This window comes from Phyllostomus discolor, chromosome 12 (genome assembly GCF_004126475.2).
Source record: "Phyllostomus discolor isolate MPI-MPIP mPhyDis1 chromosome 12, mPhyDis1.pri.v3, whole genome shotgun sequence".
NCBI lineage: Eukaryota > Metazoa > Chordata > Mammalia > Chiroptera > Phyllostomidae > Phyllostomus > Phyllostomus discolor.
Window position 1 is genome coordinate 44,647,465 of NC_040914.2, and position 13,876 is coordinate 44,661,340.

General features: G+C 60.3%; 1 protein-coding gene across 1 annotated transcript in view; it reads right to left on the bottom strand.

The window, feature by feature from the left end:
- Window positions 1-13,876, bottom strand: part of ARNT2 (aryl hydrocarbon receptor nuclear translocator 2) — a 65,804-nt gene that overhangs the window by 51,437 nt on the left and 491 nt on the right. The gene's annotated exons all lie outside the window — the stretch shown is intronic.

A 13,876-nucleotide genomic window follows, 5' to 3' on the forward strand; every position in this document is an offset into this window, starting at 1 on the left:
CTCAGTCACGACGTCACGCAGGGTCTCCACCTGTGCCCCAGCTAAGCGAAGGGGCTACTGGGGTCACTCCTTCCACCCAGGGGTGGCCCGGAGAAAATGGGGGCTCTGCTCCCAGCACCAGGCAAGCACCCCAAGAACAGAGCTCTCATTCTGAGTCGGCAGTTGTGCTGGAACATGGACAGAGGCGAAAGCACCCCCTCCTGCCTCTGACGGGCTCAGTCCTGGGTGCGAGGCAGACACACAGCTGCGTAATTTCACGCTGAGAGCCGCGTGCTGGGTGAGGGGGGGGGGGGGCTCCTGGGAGCACCCAGGAAGGCTTCCTGGAGGAGGCCACCCTGTGCTATCCTGGCAGCGCAGGGCAGACAAGCATCAGGAGCAACCAAGCAAGAGAGGAAAGGTGCCCTTTTCCTAAATGTATTCTCTGCACGGCTCCAGAATCTCTGAGCAGACCCCTCCGTGCTCCCTTACCCAGGCCCTTTGACCCACGACTGCAATTATGCGAGATCCAGAATCATCCTCCACCTCACGTGCCGCCGCCCTCTGCCCTCTTGTGCAGATCTCTGCTCAGCGCCCCCAATCGCAACCAACCACAAACGCGCAGACGAGCAGAAATCGCTCCCTACGCACAGCAGCCAGACCCCAGTGCAAATACCAACCAGCCCCAGGAAGCCCTGTTGGACACAAAGTTGCTACGAGGTTTCCAGCTGCCTGTAACGACTGGGAGGATTTTCAAAGCTTCCCCATCATTCTGAAAGCACACCTGGTCTGCGGTGCAGCACCCACCAGGGCTGCCTCACGGGCCGTGCAGACCTGCTGCACAGAATTCCCAGGACCCACCACAGGCCGCCCAGACACTTGAGAGGATTACGTACGCACGGAGCACAAGGAAATGAGAACGCACTCTGCCCCCCCCTCCACGCTTTCTCGGGGATCATTTAGACGCCCCTTCATCTTCTCATCAGAAAAACAATTAATGACACGCAAATGTGCACAGTGCAACAACACAGAGTATCCTAATGACTGTTCCAACGTTCAGGAAAACCAGGGAGGTTCTCTCTGGGGGAGGGAATGGAGGCGGGGGAGGCAGCGAACCCAAGAACACGCCCCTCCCTCCCCGGCCCTCTCCCCTGGATCGTCCCCCCGCAGACAGCACACCCAGCCTCACAGCCCTACCTTGTCCCGGAGGTTTCACAGGGACCTTCCCTCCCTGCGACCGGCACCTCCCGGCAGGGTCTGCGGCCCGTGCGGCAGGAATGCCAGGAGCCTCTGGGCGGAAACGCGCTCCATTTGTATTCTGCTCAGAACGCGCCGTCCCAGATCTGTTTACCTTGACTGTGGACCAGGATTCAGCCGCGACAACTGTCTCGCATACTGATCAATGTATTTGCAGCACAATTTGTAACGTTAACCGCTTAGGCTCTGAAGAATCGGTGACAGGTTTCTGGCGCAAGCACAAGATACATCTCAAACACCTAGATTGTCAAAACCCCTCCGGCAGATCAGGAGGGCGGAATCCCTTCTGGTGCGCACAGGAGGCGGTCTGGTCCCCAAGGCTCCCTGCGGGGGTGGGATTTTTGTAGCACTGTGAGCAGAAAAACCGTTTGGCGGAGAGCCAGGGACTCTAACTCCAGGTCCTTGTGGGGCTTTAACCAGCTGTGTATCCTCTGTAAGGCTGCCGTCATCAGCATGGGGGTGGGGGTGGGGGTGGACAGGAGGTCACAGACACAGGGAGAGGTGGCCAACAGGCCCAGGAGAGGAGGAAGGAGCCAAGTCCTGCCTCCACCAGCCAGTGCCTCCAGCCTGGACACAGCCCTGGCTGCAGGCCTGAGCTGCTCCCAGCAGATCTGAGCTACTCCCAGCAGGCCTGAGCTGCTCCCAGCAGATCTGAGCTACTCCCAGCAGGCCTGAGCTGCTCCCAGCAGATCTGAGCTACTCCCAGCAGACCTGAGCTGCTCCCAGCAGACCTGAGCTACACCCAGCAGGCCTGAGCTACTCCCAGCAGGCCTGAGCTACTCCCAGCAGGCCTGAGCTACTCCCAGAAGATCTGACCTACTCCCAGCAGGCCTGGCTTTAGGGACCTGGAACCACCTTCACTAACAACGCTGGCTTAGGCAGATCTCTGGGTTTCGGGCCCCAGTGGGTATGGGTTGCGTGTGCCCTCTGCAACATGGACACCACACCAGGGCCCACTAGAGTGTTAGTGCCAAATTCCCACCGACATCCAAGCCCACCCTGCTGGCTCAAGTCCCAGCATCCCTGCACTGAACTTTATAAAAAGAGTAAAAAGTACCCAGCCAGCAGGACGACGGGCAACCAGCAGTTCCAGCAGAGGAAGGGAGGAGGCTACTGTTGAGGTGACAGATGCTGAGCAAGACGACAATAGTGACCTCCACACTCAAGCTGGCCCCCCTGGGAGAAATGACAAATGTCGAACCACACGATGGGACACCCCTCACAACCTGTCTCCTGCTTGAGTCAAATCCACCAGCCAGAGGCCATCAGAGTGTCGTGCGTCTGGTCAACCACACAGACGACAGGCCTGGCCCCCTGGGATGCGAGGCCCTGGGCCTGTGCATGGCCAGGAGGCCCCCAGGCTGTGGCCCACCAGCCTGAATCTGCAGGACCAGAAGTCCCGCTGCAGCAGGACGGACCTCCCGGGAGAAAGTGCCGGGTGTGGTCTGCTGGCGGGTCAGCCAGCGAGGGTCTCGGAGGCGCAGGGCCCGATGCTACACTGAGGAGAACCCGCCGCTGAGACAAGATGCATCCCCCTGAAAGAGTCCCTGAGGCAGGAGGAGGGACGAAGCTCTTCTTCACACCTGTGCACGCCCTTCCCCGGCCAGGACAGGGGCCGGCGCCTGGCTCCTCGGGGGCTGGCGGACAAGGAGTGAAGAAGAGCCAGGAGAAAAATAAATGACTCCAAGGTGTGCCGGCCGTCTAAATACAGCTTGAAGCTTCTCGGGAACCAAATAAGCGAAAACGTCTGACGTGAAGAGAGAAGCTCATATGTTATGGAAAACCCACAGCAATAAAAACCACTCGGCCGTGAAACAACACGACCTCGGAGAAGGGTGTCGCGGGGAAACGCTGAGGGCGTACGAGCAGCGTGGGGTACAGACGCCCTCGTGCAGACACTTCTCAGCCGACAGAGTTCGGCTTCAGTCGACCGACCCCGTGCGGCCCCGTCGGAGGGACCGGCTGTGGGTGCCTACTTCAAGGTCGTGTCGGCTGGTCTTCTACTGTGTGCAAATGACACCTCATAGGGTTGATTTAAAAACTGAAAGAAAAAAAAAAGAAAAGCCTCGGCCAGATGGCTGAGTTAGTTGGAGGGTCGTCTCATGCACCAGAAGGTTGCAGGTTTGATCCCTGGCTGGGGGCTCGGATGGGAGGCAACCGGTCAATGTTTCTCTCTCTCCCCCACCCCCAACCTCCTCTCTCTCTCTAGAATTAATAAACATATCCTCGGGTAAGGAGTAAAAATAAATAAATAACATTCTTAAAAACACAAAACAAAATACCATTTCTGGCCTCCCTGAGCCTGTGCTGAGGGGTGGCCGTAGGCTCACACTGGCCACCGCCGTGCCCACACTGTACAGTAGGTCAAGGTCGACTCCACAAACAGGGCGTGACACGCAGTCACAGCACTTGGGGCTGAGCACGCACTGTCCAGTGTAAACTCGCCTTCCAGATGAACTGTGATGGGAAACCCCCTTGTGCACCTGAGATATCTCGGTCCTCCCAGTCAGTGGTCCCCAAGTACAAACACATTATTGCAGAAGCATCATGTGTAATAATCCACGGGCATGCAGCAAAAGCTGTTAACCATACGCACAAAGCCAATTGTTAAGAAGCTTCAACACCCCAATGTTCACAGCAGCACAATTTACAATTTACAATAACCAAGTGCTGGAAGCAACATAACTGCCCATCAGCAAACGAGTGGATCAAAAATCTGTGGTACATTTACACGATGGAATACTATGCAGCAGAGAGCGAGAAGGAAGGAGCTCCTGCCCTTTGCAACAGCTTGGATGGAGCTGGAGAGCATTGTGTTAAGTGAAATAAGCCAGGCAGTGAGGAACAAATACCCTAAGATCTCACCTTTAACAGGAATACAATCAACAAAAGAAAAAAGCAAACAAAATATAACCAGAGACACTGAAATGAAGAACAATCTAACAACAGCCAGAGGGGGAGGGGACAGGGGACAGTGGGGAGAAGGGTTTTCAGGAACTACTGTAAAGGACACACGGACAAAACCAAGGGGGAGGGTGGAAGCAAGGGAGGAGGTGGGTTTGGCTGGGGTCAGGGGCGGGGAGTGGTGGGGGAAATGCAGGCAACTGTAACTGAACAACAATAAAATAATCTTAAAAAGAAGAAGCTTCAAACACCTAAATGTAAAAGGAAACGGGGCAACCCTGCGCATGTGGAGAGAGTGCAGCAGCGTGTGTCTTTGGGAAGACCGCGACAGCCTTCTGGAACCCAGACGTGCGCAGAACCACAGACAACAACACGGAGCAGAATAACTCAGAGCAGCTGCCATTAGCATCCTGCTGGAATCGTCTGTGGTGCCAGCCTTTGTCACAACAACCCCCTGGGGTTTATTTTAATTAAAAAAATAATCTTGCTGGGGGTATGCATCTTTCCAGAGAAAGTCTTACTAATAAGTTTCCATATGTTTCCAAGGATGAATTACTAATCAACTCGTCTGACCCCGCTTCCCCAAAAACACACAGGCGGGAACCTGCATGCCCGAGTTAATCACCGCCAGGATGATGCTGGCCCTTCTTCCCTGACTTCCGCCAGCCCGGCCCTGTGCCCAGAACCTGGAAAAAATGTGGAAGCGTGAAGGGAGCAGAAGGCAAGAGGAGTTCCGAGCCAGGCTGGGTTTCTGCATGGTCCCGGGTGGGAGAACTGGTGCCCTGTCTGGAGAGAAATGAGGCTCCGTCCCCACCGTCCGCTGGCACCGAGGAGTCGTGAGGCGGGGAGGCAGGCACAGGGTCACTCCCAGGAGGTGCACGCCTGCTCTTCTGGCTACCGTCGTCCTTTGCCCCCACCTCTAAGCTGGCGGCATGGTCCCCCCACCTGGAATAAACTCATTTTCTGGGTGTTCCTTGCTGGAATCTCACCTTCTCCATCTCTTATTCCACTTTATGAGGCGCTAGCAATAACCCACACTTATCCTGAGAAGCAGCAAAGATCACAAGAATCCTCTACACCAGCCACAGAAGGAGCCAGGCCACGAATCACGTTTGTGTCTTTTCTCTGTCACCCAAGCGTCCCATACAGGGTATCCCTGTCTTTTTTAAAACCCCCAGTTCCAAAAAGTACTTCATTCAGGCGAGCCGGGTGGACAGATCCAGGACCCCAAATACAGAACGGGGCCCTCCTCCGATCATCTGCAGAGATGCTACCAAAATGGCAACTTCCATGGAGGACGGTGGAAAAGAAGCATACCCATTCGTGTTTCGAGGTAAAAAACGGGCATTGGGGAGCCCTCCTTGCAGAAACAGGGATGCCTCGTTAACACCTAGTTCTCCCCGCACCCCACCCCGCCCCCGGGACAGTGGAAAGAGAACACACTCAGGTTGAGGATGAGCAGTGGTCCGGGCTCTACCGCTCACCCCACACCAGTCAGCTGGGCCTCCACTTGCTCATCTGTGAAATGGGCTGCTGCTGCACCCAACTGTGGGGAAGCTTCAGCGAGTTTGTGGGCCCTGGAGCCCCAAACCAGGTGAGTGTGCTGGCAGTGGGCACAGGGCTGGCTTCGCTGCCTCGGTGGCCCAGAAGGGTTGTCCTGGGACCGGCAGCATCAGCGTCACCGGGGGACTTGTCAGAAATGCAGGTCTCACCCCTCTCAACCCACGTCCTGAAAAGAGACCTTGGGACGGATCCACCCTCCTGGTGGTGATTCTGACGCGGGTGAGGGTTGAGGGGCTGAAATACCTGTGTGAGGGCGCCACCTGGTGGTGACAGGCCTAACAGACCTTTCCTCTGCTCCCAGCCTGGGCCTCCGAGAGAAGGACTGCCTGCCTGCCCCTCACTCAACACGGACACGGACCTAGGCCACCGACCAGAGGACGGGAGCACCCGGGGGGGGGGGGGGGGAATCACCCTTGGGCGAGGGGGCCCTTCCCCTCCTCTCTGCCGGGGAGGGCGGGGACAGAGAAGGGAGAAGTGACAGAGCACCCCCGCCTGCACTCGGGGCAGGACCGGAGCAGAGAGCAAATGGGCACTGGGGTGGGGACGGTCACTACAGGGCGGGAGGAGGCAGCCGGGGTCCAGCAGGATGGGGGCGGGGCCTCAGGGGGCTGTGAGGGGCGGCGGCGGCAGAGGCCGTGCCCGGCGTCTCCCAGCTGTGAGACTGGAGGTGGAACCTGGGATGGGCCGCAGCTTAGCGTCTCTGGCCGCAGGAGAGCAGGACCCCCCCCCCCCCCCCGCCCCAGTGCAGGGGGAAGAGGGGGCTTCCCGCTTCACCAGACCCCCTCCTCCTCTTCCTCCTCCTCCTCCCCCTCCTCAAGTGCATCTGCTCACCTGCCCCCTAAGTGGTCCCCCAGGAGCTGGAAAGCCGTCCTGCCCTTGGGAACCCCGAGGCTGGGTCCTCACCCCCGTGACACGCCCGCCGAGGAAAGCAGCTCCGGGGAGGAAAGGCGCCGGGCACCGCCGCGCTGGGAAGTAGTACAACGCCAGCCCTCGCCACGACGACGGAGCCAACGCGGAGCCCTCTGACCCGTGCGTCAGGCAGCGGCGGCGATGGGAGGGGCGCCCTGGCCCTCGAGCCAGGTTGATGGGTCCACACGCAGGACTCAGCGCGGGGGCAGTGCCGCTGGCCTCTGACCCCTGAGCGCACGGGACGGCCCGGAACACACAGAGGCCTCACCTGCGCTGTCTCCTAGCAGGTGACGTTCACCTCAGCCCCACTCAGAGGGGAAGGACAAAGGAGTGACCTGGGCAGATGGGACATTTCCCCGTGTGGTCCTTTGGGTCTCTGATGACAGAGGAGAGGAAGAGGGGCGAGAAGATGGATGGGAGAAGGAGGAGGAAGTGGGGGGAGGGGGAGAGCGAGGGAGAGGTGGGATGGGGGATTCTCTGACTTTGGAAAACTCATGGAGTTTCCACAGGCAAATTATGCGAAAAATAAAAAACTAAAAAACCAAAATCTGTTTTTCAAGTCACGAGGTCCTTCTTTACGAAATCTTGGGAACATGAAAACTTGATTTTGAGTGGGACGTAGAGGAGGTGGCGAATCCACTCCCCAAAATGAATGTTCACACGCACACAGCTCGGCCTGGACCCGCCCCACACCCAGGGACAGGGCAGGCTTCAGGCTGAGCCGCCCGGCCAAGGAGGCAGCTGGGCCCTGCGGCCAGGGTCCGGGCACTCCACGCGGGCGGGCGGCCTGAAGGTGTTTCCACCTGCACGTCGGACGAGCTGGGCATTAGGCCCCCATTGCCTGTACCGGAGACAGGATCACCGTTCTGTAGTTGGACTACAATTATCCATCACATGAGGCTGATGTTTAGTTTACAGAAGTGCACTGTTTGTTTTTTTTTTAACCCCCTGGGACCCGCACTGGCTATAAGCAGCGCCCGAAGCTGCCTGCAGGTGATGCGGTGGATGAAGGAGAGGTTCCCAGCATTTGGGGGTAGGCCCCGAAGTCACCGACCAGCTTTTCACAGCCCGGTCAGCCCAGGACCGTGACTTCATCATCGACTGAGACGCTGGCTCTGAACTTGTCACTGCTGGACCAGTCTCCGGCTCCAACATCCCGTCTGCAGTGCCTGTGATGGAAAATTTACACGGCACCACCTCAATGTAATTGTGAGGCCGCACCAAAAAAAAAAAAGAAAGAAAGAAAGAAAGAAAAGGAAGCAAACGGAGAGAGATGAAGGGGATTTCACGGCGCAAACACCGTCGTCACGGGGACGTGGAGTACGGAGTGCGGGAGACAGCCAACGGCCTCGCAGTCACCGGGTGCAGCGGCTGCAAGTGGGTGTGGGACTCACCCGGTGACCCCACTGCAGGGCGTGGGAATGTGGAATCGCTGCGGTGCACACCCGAAACTAATGTACTGTGTACATCGACTATACTTCAGGAAAAAAAAAAAATTTCTAAACCAAACGCAGGGATGTTTTACAGAAGGCCTGGGCTATACTCAGCAAAAATGGTACGGCCATAAAAGGTAAGGGGGCGGGGAGGAAGACTGAGCAATTATTCCAGAATTCCAGGAGATTAAAGAAGCATCAAATGAAGTGCAATTCATAATCCTGGACTGAACCCAGGGCCAGAAAAAAATAAATAAATGAATGTGGTCTGGGCCATGAAGACCCACTGTTGAAACAGGAATTCGGCCGGTGGGTTGGGTGATGCTGCATCATCAGTGTCGACCTCCTGGCCTCGGGCCCGAATTGCAGTCATGGGGGGGTATGCTTCTCCTCGGGAAACACCCCCCCAGATGTCTGGAGCTGAAAGGGGGGCCCTGTCTCACACACACATCCCCAAACTGCTCAGGGGAACGCTGGAGCACCGGTAAGGCAGAGGTGTGGACGCCGGAGACCCGGGTAACGGGTTCGCAGGAGACCTTGTACATTCCCGCCACTTTCCTCTCAGCCTGAAACGACTTCGGCGTCCAAGGTTACGAAGACAAAAGAGCCACCTCGGGGTGGACGGGCCTCTTCTCGCTGGCCTGTGCGTGGGAACTGGGAGTCCAGTCCACTCCCCCTCCAGTGGGTGCCGATCCGTCGGGGAGGAGGAGCCCGGCCTCGTCCACGGTGCTGGGGATGCCGCGGTGACAGGGGAACATCCCGGAGCCGGGAGAAAGGAAGTGGCCCGGAGGCTTCGGGCAGAGCCCGCCTCCCCTGGGGGCGTCTGCACCTCCAGATTCCCGAAACTCGCCGTGCCCGAGACCGAACACGGCATGACCTCCCCCCACGACATCCCCCGAAATCCCCCCAGAACCTGGACCTCCTCGGCAGTCTCTGGCACAGCATCCTAGCCCCCCAGTGATGAATGGGGGGGCCCTGCCACCCCACCTGTCACCTGCCGGGTGCCGCCGACCAGTGGGCGGTATCCGAATTCCCTCCTAAACAGCTCAGGGGGCCTGTGTGTCTCTCTCCACAGCCACGGGCCCTGCCCGGCCAGCCTCACTCAGCAGCCAGAGATCTTCCCCAAACCCGCCTCCCATCACGTCACACCCCCGTCCCTCGCCTCACTTCGGCAGCGCCCTGTTGCATCTGGAAACAAAGACCCCTTTTTCCCCCTGTAACACTTGCTTGAAGGGACACCCTCACGCCCGTGACCGTCTGGTACATGGCGGACGCCCCAGCCGCACAGTGAGCGCCCTGAAAGCAGGAACCCCGCCCCTGGCTTTGCACACCGCGGCACCCACACAGCTGGCACTCAATTGATATTTGTTTAATTAGGTGGATAAGCAATTAGAATAATTAACGTCTGGCTTGGGCCAGTGAATGGAGAGTGGTGCCATTCACCGCTGCACAGGGCCAGGGGCGGGGAGGACGGGCAGGGGGTGTGGCTTCGCGGAATCTGCAGGGGTGCGGGGCAGGAGGGTGCGGGCGCCAGGCAGGCCGCTGGACACTGAGGCCTGAGGCCTGGGAGGCCAACCTGTGCTGCGGCTGCCGCCCCCTTGCTCTGCCAGTCGGCCCCGACTGGAGGAGTCGGCACGGTCTCTCTCCGTGGTCACCCGCATACAGTGGTCCCCACGCGGCCCGCGCTGGAGTCGGGCGGAACGCGCTCGTGGCGGACGTCCGGGACGCAGCGCTGGGCCCGGCACCCTTTGCCGGGGTGGGGGGAGGAGGCGCAGGCAGGGGGTGCTCGGGAAGGCCGGCCCCACGCGACCCAGGCCCTCTGGGGCATCGCACTCCCGGGACAGAGGGGGCACAGCTGTGACCCTTGATCACACCCGTGCGTCCCGTCCTCTGGGGAACTCGGGACCCACCGGGCCCATCGGATGATGCCAGAAGATTCCGGGCTCGGCCTCGTTCCCAACTGCTGATCTGATGGGAGCATCGACGCTGCTCTAAAAATAATTTCTTTTTTAAAATCTTGCTGTTCTGTTAGTTCACATTTAAATGAACTTCCGCCACGGAAATTGTAATCATCAGAAAAGTCTCATCCTGTTTCTGAAGCCACCGCGCGGTTTTTCTTACACTGGACCGGTGGGGGGGGGACAGTCACCCCTTCAGGCTCCGCCCCCACCCCCCACCCCCCGCCCAGCGCTCCGGGCCGGCCCACTGCCACTGCCCAGAGGCCCGGGGACCAGGGCCCCGCGGCATCGGGGGTGGACGGCTCTGCATGGTGGGCGCAGCTGTGAGCACCCTGAGGTGTTTAGCAGGGCCCCTGCCTCAGCCTCCGAGATGCCACCCCACCCACCTGCGCCAGGTTCTCAGAGGCCCGGCCACCGGCTCAGGCAGCAGTCCGACCGGGGTGAGGAAGAAAATGCCCCCGGGAACGGCGGTGCGTAAACCTGTGGGACAGGACCGAACCTCCCGTTTCCCGCTGCCTCCGCGTCAGGACTCGGCCCTCAGGCCCACGTCTGCACCAGGTGCCGGGGCCACGGCCTGCCCTCCCTTCGCTCACGCGTGGGCTTCAGGGGCGTTCTCCTGAACTGCTGTGCAGGCAGTGTGGCCGGCCAGGCAGGAAGTGGCCCCACTCACACACACACACACACACACACACACAGGCAGAGAGAGAGCTTCCGGGGCCGCACGGGGTCACCGCAGGGTCCCGAGGAGCGCCTCGCCGCAGAACAGGTCCCTCCTCTCCTGGGGCCCCACCCAGACCCCAGCAGGCCCGCCACAGACTGGCTCTGGGAGGCCCTGGGGCCACCCACTGAGCTCGGGTTCAGGCCCCGCTGACTGCCCTAGACTCCACCCCTGACCTGAGCACCCGAACCCTCCCAGCCTGCTCTGCACCAGGGCCTTTCCTTCCCCACCCGTGGGAGGGAAGCTGGGACCCCCAGACCCATGCAAAGACACCCACCCTGTCCGTGAAGCATCCGGGCTTTGCACCTGGAGCAGGAGCGACCGCTGGGACCCGTCTACGGCCACGAAAGGCAGGTGCAAAGGACGACTGTCACTCGCTGAGCCCTGGGGACTGGCCAGCCAGGTGTCTGCCTGCAAATCTGCCCTCGGCCCAAGGAGGTCGTGCGGACCGCAGCCAGTGACATCAGGGGTCTGGGACAGTCAGTGGCCCCTGGGGTTGGGGAGGCCACGTGGAGGAGGGACCACAGAACATGCCCGGGTCACGCACAATTCCTCGTGGTCCTGGGTCTGAACTGGCACCGACCCCTCGTGCTCCAGTCACGAAAGACCGGGGTGGCCCTGGTCCCGGACGCGCAGCCCCCCCCCACCCCCGGCCTGCACTGTGTCAGTCCACCTGCAGACGCCCGACGCACCTCCAACCAATCCAAACCCCCAGTGTTTCCCATCTCGGAGCTGCTGACATTAACCCAGAGAGCAGACAGAGCAAGTGACCCTGAGACACGGAGCAGAGACGCCAGGGATCTCTGCTGTCCAGTCTAGAGGACACAGGGGTCCCTGTCCAGAGAGAGTCGAGAAAATCGGCCAGCACGACAGCAGCAGTGACCAAGGAACGTGCCTGGAAAGAGGGAGGGGCCAGAGGCCACCGGTGAGGGGGCCAGGGCCCCCCAAACACCAAGAGGAAAACATCTGGGAGCAAAACCCTTTATTTTCCCTCAGAGACCCTCCCCTCCCCTCCCCCAGAGTAACTGCTGGGATCCTAACCTGCAACACACCCAGGGGACCTAGGAGAGGCAGGCCGGAAGTGCACACCTGGCTCATGTCACCTGAATGACACTAAAGTGTGTCATCTCCTGCCTCCTGCACCGCCGACCGGACCCGGAGTGACAGGAGCCTGCTGGTGGGCAGGGTGGGCTGGCAGCGCGAGCGACCCCAGCAGGTCGGGGAGCAGAGGGGACAGGCTCTGACCTTCGTACCCCGGGCGCAGAAGAGCCACAGAAATCAACGCCAGTGCCTCCCAGCCCATTTGCCTGTGTTGACTGAGCTCTTACTCTTTGTGAGGAAACGACCTCTGGGCAGCGGGGCGAGACTGGGGGAGCAGGAGGCGTTCCGGCCACACGCCGGGGTGTCCTGACTGCGGGTGAGTCTGAAATCCCGCTCGGCCCCAACCCCAGAGCCGTATCCCTCCAGAGAGACTCCAGCTTCTCTCCCACAGAAGAAGTTAGGGGTTCACCCCGGGGCAAGGACAGAGCGCCCCACAGACCTCGGCGTTGCCGCAGGGGGCCGGCTGGTCAGAGAGAAGGTGGCCGACAAGAGAAAGGGGAGCCTTCACAGAATGTCACTGGAGAAGCTGCCGCCAAGGTCAAGATCTCTGGTACCTGTGCCAGCGGAGGCGAGGCCTGAGCGTCACCGTCCGGCCATGGGGCCAGGGGCTGGCCGAGACCGAAACCAGCCCGGCAGCCGCCCCACGTTCACCCCGCAGCTCCCAGGACACAGTGGACAGAGCAGCGCTGAGCAGATGGGATGGTGTCCACATGTGTCTATGTTTCTCGGACTTTATTCCTATTTCCACGGTAAACCTCTGTCGGACTGAAATCTCTTCATGCGACTTGCTTTACTTTTTTCCTCATGTCCTAACCCTGAAATCTCTCCGTCCATTACTGACGTTTAAGCCGAGGATCAGGCCGGAGTTGCAGGTCACCGCCTCGGGCAGAGGGGCCCGGGCGTCTGTGTCTCCAACCCGCCGCCACGCGCCCACTCGGTGCCCCGGACGGAGAAGCCGGAACCTGTCTTTGCAAGACTCATTATGACTGTCCCGGAAGCTTCCTCCTTGGAGCCACTCAGGTTCCTCACCTCTGTGCCCCACCCTCATGCCTGCCCCGAGACCCTTACCCCAAATCTCGGCAGCACCGGGTCCGGGCTCCTCCACGGCCCCTTCTTCTCGGTTCCAAGCGGGGCCGCTGGTCCCAGCCCGGCACCTGCCTCCCGTGTTCCTGACACAAACGTGGCCGACCAGTTACACCTTCCAGAATCGTGGTCACGTGCCTTCCAGCCCAACGCCTGTGAGGCGGGCCCTTGCCGTGGAGGGAGCCGGTCCTCCCAAGCCCTCCGAGGCCTGGCCGCAGCCACTCAGGTCTGAGAAACCCAGCTGCTCCCCCTTCCACCCCCAGCGCCCCAGCGCGGAAACGGCATCCGCGCTCAGAGCAGGTCGGTCTGCACTACCTGCCCCGACCCCTGCAAGCCCCCTCAGCCCCTGGCTTCGCGCATTCACACTATCACGTTTTTCAAAGTCCGGTTCTGACAGAGGACGTCTCCCACAGCCGCCCTTTAGGCGGACGGGACCCTTCACTCCTAACCCTCCCACCACAGGGTTCACCCCACCCCACCCTGCGGGCGGGCCTCTGAGTGCCCCTGCGAACTCCCGGGGACCCGGCGCCAGCCTGCCCAGAGCGGTCACCGCTGAACCGCACAGACTTCGGAGCAGTCGCACCTCCCGCTCTCGGGCCCTCAGGCGGTCCTCCGCACAGACAGGGCATTTCCCCACTGAAACAGGATGTCCTGGCTACAGTTGCATAACAGGTGACTATTCCCACCTGTCCGTGAGCTCTTTCCATTCCCCCAACTCCAGGGGAACGAGCTGTGGTCACAGACCTGTGGATCCGAGGACAGGAGGCCGGGACGTTGGGTCTGTGCGCTTGTAACACGCATGGAACACGGGGACACACAGGGGCCGGTGGTGAGGGCGCCAAGGACCAGGTGGGTGGGGAGAACGGTCTGCCCTGCTGGGTCCCAGCTCCAAACTTTCCCTCCCCCGGGTCCCCGCGCGCGACGACAGAGGCCGAGAGCCCGGGCAGGGAGAATAGTGGCATTCTCGGAGCTTG